A 9,120-nucleotide genomic window follows, 5' to 3' on the forward strand; every position below is an offset into this window, starting at 1 on the left:
GGACCCAACTCGACGAGTAAAGTATATGCATGAAAACCCTAATTTCTAGGATTTGCACCCTATTTAGAGCACCTTAAGTTCTTTCCCCCAGCCATCCTTGCCACTTTCACGTCTAGAGAGCAAACCTTAAGCGAAATAAACCCTATTTGAGTGTGTGTGTGTGTGTGTGTGGCTCTAAGAGTGTGTTTGGTATATTTCTTGAAGGAGGCTTGAAGATTTGGAGGATTGGAAGGGAAAGAAGCTTGTAGATCCAACATCTACATCATGTTGGCACTCATTTGGAGGTAAAAAGTCTTTACCTTGGCTTTCCATCCATTAGATATCTTCTTATACAAGTTTATGGGTATTTTAGTGCAAAACAGGGGTCATTCTCAAGTTGGAACTTGTCACAAGGACATAGATTCAGATCTAGACTCCTCTAGGCCCTCTTTGACAGAAAGCCTCAAGCTTTATGAAGCTTTGGCCCTTCTCCATGCCCTAAATCTCTTCCTAAACTTAGTATGGATGATTTTAGCATCATGACACCTTGCATGCACATAAAGTTAGCAACTTTACGTGGTAACTTCATCCTAGGAAGCCAAATATGGAGTTTGAAGCGATGAACTCGAACGGAATGAGATGAATGCAAAATGGTTGAAGGAACTCGACAAGTTGGATGAGGGTTTCCCGCTTTCTGGATTCTGCATGAACTCGGCGAGTTAGCAAGGTGACTCGATGAGTTGGATGAGGGTTTCCCACTTTCTAGATTCTACATGAACTCGGCGAGTTAGCAAGGTGACTCAACGAGTTGATTAGGGTTTTCTCGATATTCTGTATGTTGCATGGACCCGACGAGTTACTTGGTAACTCGATGAGTTGATTGGGGTTTTCATGACTTTCTGGGTTCTGAAGGAACTCGACGAGTCTATAAGCTACACTCGACGAGTTGAGTCAACATGGATTGTTGACCTTGATCGTTGACTTTGACTTTGATCAAGGGTTGACCAGTTTGACTTCTGAGGGTATTTTGGTAATTTGGGAATTTATAGAATTGTATCAATGGTGGTTTTAGGTGTTGGTGTTGGAGCCGTGTTTCGGGAGTTTGATATTTCAGTTCCGATCGACATTGTGAGGTGAGTTGTCCTCACTATACTAACAGGGTCGAAGGCACCAATGTCGGCCCTTTTCGGATTTGTATACGGGTTTATTGCATGTTGATATGCTTAGGGACCTATTAGGTCGGTATCCTAGTATATAGGATGATGTTATGTTAGTGACATGTTAGGTCGGTATCCTGGTATATAGGATGATGCTATGATTAGTGATCGATTAGATCCGTGTGACTGTTTATATATGCTAGCATTTGATATTTATGTGTTGATTATGTGATTGGGGATAGGTTGAGGCGGTCTCTGCTTTGTGTTCTGGGCTAACATACCCAGGGCGGCCCAGATAGACTGTAGACCCGGTAAGGTCGTACTACGCAGAAGGGAGGCCCGATGAGCGGTTCGGATAGGCTGAAGGCCTGCGAGGCAATCCAGACGTGCTGATAGCTCGAAGAGTGCTCCAGATAGGCTGATTGCCTTGCGACGCAGTCCAATTAGGCTAATGACTCAATATGCATGTTACTTGTTTGCTTTTATATGGCTATGTTTGTATGACGTTGGTATTTTGGGGTAACGCACTAAGCTTCGGGCTTACAGTTTTGGATTTTTTTTAGGTACTTTAGATGATCCCGGGAAGGCGAAGGCATGATTGTGCACCTCCTCACATTTTATGCTTTTGATTTCTAGGATACTCTAATATGAAACTATTTTGAAAACATTTTGTAATAAATAATGGTTTTTGAATGCTTGAAAAAGTTTTAAATTTTCATGAATTTTATGGATGTTACACCCAATGCTCAACATTGGCAAGCAGTAAATAGAGTGTTTAAGTATCTGAAGAGAACCATGAATAATGGTTTGAGTTACTTAGGGAGCCCTTTGGTTTTAGAAGGTCAATCGGATGCATGTTGGATAACCAACATGGAGTACCATTCCTCAACTTCTGGTGGGTTATTCTAACTTGGGAGAGGTTCCATTTCTTGGGATTCCAAGAAGCAATCTTGCATTACAAACTCGACAATGGAATCTGAGTTTGTTGTGCTAGCAGCTGCTGGTAAAGAAGTAGAGTGGCTAAGGAATTTAGTCTATGAGATTCCTTTGTGGTCTAAACAGATATCACCTATTTCTATCCTTTGTGATAGTGCTACCGTTTTGGCTAAAGCATATAGTCAGGTTTATAATGGCAAGTCTAGACACCTAGGTGTTAGACATATCATGATTAGAAAACTAATCATGAATGGTGTGATTTCGGTTGAGTGTGTGAAATCGCAACAAAATTTGGCAGATCACTTGACTAAAGGTCTGACAAGAGACTTAGAGCACAAGTCTGTAATCGGGATGGGATTAAAGTCCATTTAATTTTGTAATGATGAGTCACCCAATCCCATCCTAATATAATCTTAGGAGTTGAATTCAATGTTGAAACCTCATACTTATTGTCACACCCCAAAACCAAGAACGACGAAAACGTTCTGGGGGTAGGACGTCATGTTCAATATCACAACACAGAAATATAGTAAACAGGCAAACAACATCATCCATTGCATTAATAATGTATTTTAACACAAGTGTGTTTTGTACAGTTTATAGACACCAAAAATATGAATCAAAACAAAAGATGAGTCTTGTAAGTGCTCCATATTCTCAAAAGTTGGCATCGGTACCTGTCTACTGATGACCTGAGAATACAAGTTATTTTGAAAGAGTTTATCAGCATTAAAGCTGGTGAGTCCTTAAGTATTTTAGTGTCGTTGTTTTCCTGAAAATGATTGTAAGTATTGAGTGTGTAGGTTTGTAAAAAATGGTCGTAGTACTTGTTTGTAACCCTTAGAAACACCTATATTTTCTATTAAAAGTAGCCTTCTACCAAGGCATCAAGTGTTGCATGTTTGTTTATTGTAAAAGTGAGTATTTCTTCCAAATGTGACTATCATTTAATAAAATATAGTTCTTTCATTACTGTTTATGTGAGAATGTCACAAAGTAGATGTAATGGAAAAATAATGAAGTATTGTAGTATTATGATATAGTAATTTCTGTTGTACTTATTACCTTAACCAAATGTTAATTACGGTATAATGTGATATAATAGTAACCATAATAATTGACTAGGGGAAATCACGATGCTGTAATACGTCGAACAGTAATGACATTTGTCACCTGAAGATCTGCAGATCCCACTGTAGCTAGGAGTAAGGTGTAGGATTGTCTATACACAAATTCATGTTCTCCATCCAGGAGATTCTGGATACATATCGAGCCATGGCAGGTGGTGCCATGCCACGAAACAGTGGTTCATATTTATGTTATAGTATGTATGTATTGTGTGTATTAGTGTAGTGAATGTCCTCCCTGATTCTCATCATAGTATGTTCTTTAGTATAGTATTTAGTGTGTATGAATAGTGTGTAATAGTGTACGTTCTCTCTTTCTAGTGTGTAGTATGTTCAATTGTATAGTGTAGAGTATGTATGGTTTACAGTATGTATTGACTCATGTATGAACTGACTCTAGTCAGTTTATTATATGTTAGATCTAGGGTTTATGGCCTTGGATTATCAATTGCATGTTCATTAGACAAACTAGATCCAAAAGCTATTAGGGTTTGCATGTACACCATAGGATTGATGTATTGCTTAAAACCCATCAAGTAAATCCATTTGTATACTAGTTATTAATCACATGTGATTGATATAATAACTAGTATGATTCATGTTGTATCCCCCCCCCCCCATAAAAGCATTTAAAAACATTTAAAAGGTTAATTAAGGGGTATGAACTCACCTTTAGTGAGTGAGGCGACGGTATGATCGGTTTAGGAGGTTGAGTGTCAATTGTGGACTTGAGCCTAAATGAATCCTATAACCATATAATGACATATGTATGTATACAATTAGTGTTTGTAACAACTAATTATTTAATTAGGACCCCCCTTAGGGACTAGTAAACACTTATATTGAAGTGTTACAATCATATATGATTGTGTATAAGGGGTGTATGGCTATACAAGGGAGTGTATGGTCAAAGTACACCATATTGGTGTGTGTGCGGCCAGGATGTGCGGCCAGGGTGTGTGTGCGGCCGCACACTCCCTATGAAGTGTGTCAAAACTTATTTTAAGGCCTTAGTACTCATCTAGGAAGGTTTCTTACATCATGTTCTAGCCTTGTATGGAGTTTATTGCTATTTTAGGACCATAGAGGGGTGTGTATGGTTGCACAAGGTGTGTGCGGCCGTACACATGGTGTGTGCGGCCGTACACTCCTGAAGATCATGAGAAATGGCGTCTTTCCAATAGATCTTCAAATGTTCTTGGCATATAACAAGCTATGATAAATGTTTATACGATCCAGGGCTTAGAAGTATGGTTAAACTTCAAAAAGTTTAGTGTGTGTTCTTGGTGTTCTTGAAGATCTAACACCAAAAACGTGTTTTTCATGGATCAAAGTAGGGAAGAAGTCTAGTTAAGTTCAAGAATCAACAAATCAAAGGAAGGATTACTTACTTTTATGAAGATCAAGATGATGATTTGGATGGTACTTTATAGAAAACGTGTTCCAGCTTTGAAGGAGTGGGAAAAGTGTTCAAAATGACTAAGGATGGCATATATAGGCAAGAGTGTGTGGCTGGGATGGGTGTGCGGCCGCAAACACCTGTGTGTAGCCGTACACTCAAGTGTGCGGCCGCACACTCCATGTTTTGGAGTGTTTGGCCCGATTTTGCTTGATATGCATCGTGTTATCCCATTTTTAGGTTCTTACCTTAATTGTACTAGGTTTAGAACACTCAAATAGACCCCCAAACAGTGCTAAAAGCTAGCAAAACGAGTCTAACTTTGATTAAATTTGTCTCTTGTACAAGATAGAAATTTTGGGTTGTCACACTTATAGATTGGAACACATGAAGTATTCATCCCAGGTATGTGTTTGGTTCTACAAGTTAGTCAGGTTGAAGTTTAGCTTCTTAATAATTCCTTTGATAAATGTATGTGCAGATACATGGAAAGGAGTTACCTACGTGAGTGTGAAGTGTAGCCTCATTTCAAGAGGTTGTGGACTTGACCTTGATACGATCATGAGAATACTGGGACACTCGGCTTTATAATAGTGTCAAGTTGTATTTGGCTAGAAATTCAATAAACTAGTATGTATTTTCTTCCTTGTATTCAAATGGGTTGATGGGTTCAATTCTTAGAACACCCTGATTCTCGAGTATTTGCAAATGTATGATACTAAGTGGAAATTCAATCGTTTTGATATTTTCATTATGTACTAGTTTGGTTTGTTTGATAAGGTTATGTTTGTTCAAGGGTTACACTAAAATGGGAGGAGGATTGTTGGTGATTTTAGTGTCACCATGTCATTTTATGTAACTGGAATTAACATGTGAGCTAAGAGGCTTCATAATTTGTATTTTAATATATGTCTAGGATTGTGCGAAGTGTACACATTTATAAGTTCAAATTAGAAGTCGGTTCGACGACAAGTCGAGGGTTCGGGGGCAGAGCCAATGCGTCCAAGGTTTCCAAAGGGGCAGCGCCCCTTTGGCGGGGTCTAGGAGCAGTGCACCTAGCAAGGTCCAAGTGGTAGAGCCCTGGCTGGGGTCCCGCTGGGTTTGGGGTAGCGCCCCAAAACCTCTCTGAATTTTACATATAGGAACTTAGTGGGAAATTAGATTTCTTGAGGGTGATTATGGTAAAACTAACAAAACTCATTAGTTTTGGTAACCCAAAATCCTCATTAAAATCCGGATTACCTTGACTTGCTTCCAAAGAAACTCATGACGGTCCAACCCTATTGAAACCCTAATCTCGTTTATTATATAAACAATTCTTCCTTTTTAGAAGAGATACACGAATATTAGCTCTTGTTTTCTTCAAATTTTCTCAGAATCTTTCTAATAATTTGGCTTACGATTTCTGTGCCTAGAATCGTAAGTGTCCACTTGGGTTATCCTAGACTGAATTTCTTGTAACCCAGACATAGAGTAGAAATATCAGTTCAAAAAGTGTTCTCACGATCCAAGTTGGTATCCAGATTTCCACTACAAACCCTACTTTTTCTAACATTTATTACATTACCATCATGTTTAATTTGTCATATACCAATATCATTTCTATGATTTATTGTATTCTTTTCATTATACTCAAGTATATATTGCATCGTGCAAACCAACAATTTTATCAAATATTTGAACTTACGACACGTAAATTGGATATTCATAATTGTGTATATATTTATTTTAAAACAAAAGTATGAATTTACTAATAAAACTTTATCTTTGTAAATTAATATATGTATATTTTTTTGGCGTAAATTAGATGAATGGCCCCTATGGTTTAGGGTAATTTGCATGTTTGCTCCCTAACTTATTTTTTTTTAACTCGACATGTCCCTATTGTTTGTTTTTGTTACGCGCTTGGTCTCTGTCTTACTTAAAAAGACTATTTTGCCCTTGATTTTTTAATATATTTAAATATACACACCCTAACCCTACCCTACTTACTTTACCTTATCTACCTCACAATTTTTCATTATTTAAATAATAGTCTTTTTAGGTAAAACAAGGACTAAACGCGTAATAAAAACAAACATTAGAGATCAAACGCATAATAAAAACAAATAGTAGAGATCATCGAGTTAAAAAAATAAGTTAAAGAGCAAGCATGCAAATTACTCCAAACTATAGAAACCATTCGTGTAACTTACTCTAGTTTTTGCAAATATTTGATTAGGCATTAAGATTTGGAATTATGAATAGTATTTTTTTTCTCAATCGAGATTTTCACGAATTTAAAATTAACAAGTATATATCTTTGTACAAATAATTTATGAGCCCGAAAAAAACTGCCACATAATTACTAATAAAACCAAAAGCCATACAAATATCTTAAAGAGAACCACAACACAAATAGGATTTTTCCTCTTTGACTCTACTTGATTGAATCACATAACAATCACCATCTTTCTTGTTGTGGTCACATATGTTTTGGCCATTTTGTCGCACACTACAAATGCATTTGAACTTACCAAGTTTCCCTTTCTGCGTTTTGTTATATGATTTTTTTTTTTTTTGAAAAGGCAGGATTATATTAATAAAACAGCGCAAAGCTTTACAGAGTACAACAATAGAATTTCCAAAAAAACTCAAACAATAATCAAAGAACATAAAAAATGGAGTTTGGCCTACAACTATCAACTTTGCTATTAATAAAACAGCGCGTTTTGTTATATGATGGTTGTGAGTTTACGTATTTTGGGCTTAGTTATACACTCGAAGCCCAAATCTAGTTATTAAATTAGGTAATTAGTTTCACACTGAATTTCGAAATCACAATCATTTGGTCAACAACCTCGACAAGTAGCTATTAGCCAATTATTAAAGACAGCCGGTACGTTGTTTTCTCGGTTGGTATTTTCGAAAGTCAAAATTTCCATCCATCCATTTTTCCATATCATGGATGAGTGCATAATATTCAACTATTTTGTCTTCATAGAATTATTATTATTATTATTATTATTATTATTATTATTATTATTATTATTATTATTATTATTATTATTATTATCTTGAAGATGGTTATGAAGATATTTTTAGTAATTTATTCCAAGTAAAATATGACATTTGACAAAACACCGTGTTTATGAACGGTATTTAATAAAAATCAAATATCTAAACTGTTTACTAATCACAAATAGATAAATTAATGTTAAAAATACATTGTTACGAAAGTAAATATTTACTTTAGTTATTTAACTATTTATATTTGTGCAGTAAATATAATTTTTGTGATTATTCTAAAAAGAACCTACGTGACAAAGTTTTCAATACAATCTAATTTTTATTCAAAAACAGTTTTATTTTATTTTTATACATAAGAATATAATGTATATATGTATTTATAATATTGAATTGTTTTTAAAAAAAAATTTCTTATTATTTTACATTTTACAGCTACCTTATCGGTTGGTTCATTATTTATTATTTATAAGCTAATAAATATCTTTTTAGCCAGTTGTTAAATGTAATATAAATAAAAAAAAAACAATATAATTTTCATGAGAAAACTTGCAAAACTTAATTAGAGTGTGATTTGAATTGTGAGTTTATAAATAGGAATATTTACTCAAATTAGGATATTCAATTAGATATGTATATAACACCGACATAAAAATATTTTTCTATAGGACTTATTTAATGAAAAAGATTTGGATAACATCCACTTATATTATCAGCTTAAAATAATTTAATTTAAAATAGCTAAATAAATGTGGGGTCAACTTGAACAAAAAGCAAGACAAAAGGTTGGAAGCCTTTTACTTCAAGAGACAACTTTGTCTTTCCTAACGTTTCCCACCTCCAATGCGACAATAGGTCCTTGTTAAACTACTAACGTTTGGTACCACCTCGTCTCGTGACACACATCTTTGACTTTTATTTTATTTTGCCTTGTACACAATTTATCTATCTTCAAATTTATATATATTCAAAAAAATAAAAATAAAAACAAGCAAACGGTGTATAAAGATCAAACAAATAACGTGGTTGCTTTAAAAATACAAAAAAGAAAAGCGTATATAAAGACCATTGAAATAAATATATTTTTAGCGTGGTTTGAACACCTATTATATAATGGATATTCCCCATCATTAATGAATGACATTTAACACGTTGTTCATATATATTCAAGGAAAAAACGAGCAACCGATTTATAAAGATCAAACATATAACGTGGTTGCTTTAAAAATACAACACACACACACAAAATAATAATAAAAATAATAATAATAATAATAATAATAATAATAATAATAATAATAAATATTTCCGATTTTTTTTTGAAACTTGTTGGTATTTTAAAATTCTTTTATGCTACAAAAAACCGTAAAATTAATTGGTATTTTGAAATTGTTTTATGCTACAAAAAAAAATGAAAGTTATCTAAAATTTATATTTGAAATTGTTGATACGATTTGGAAGTTGTTCTAAAAATTTTGAAACTAAAAAGGACTTAATATATTGTAAAATGTGTTGG

The sequence above is a fragment of the Lactuca sativa genome, chromosome 5 (genome assembly GCF_002870075.4).
Source record: "Lactuca sativa cultivar Salinas chromosome 5, Lsat_Salinas_v11, whole genome shotgun sequence".
NCBI lineage: Eukaryota > Viridiplantae > Streptophyta > Magnoliopsida > Asterales > Asteraceae > Lactuca > Lactuca sativa.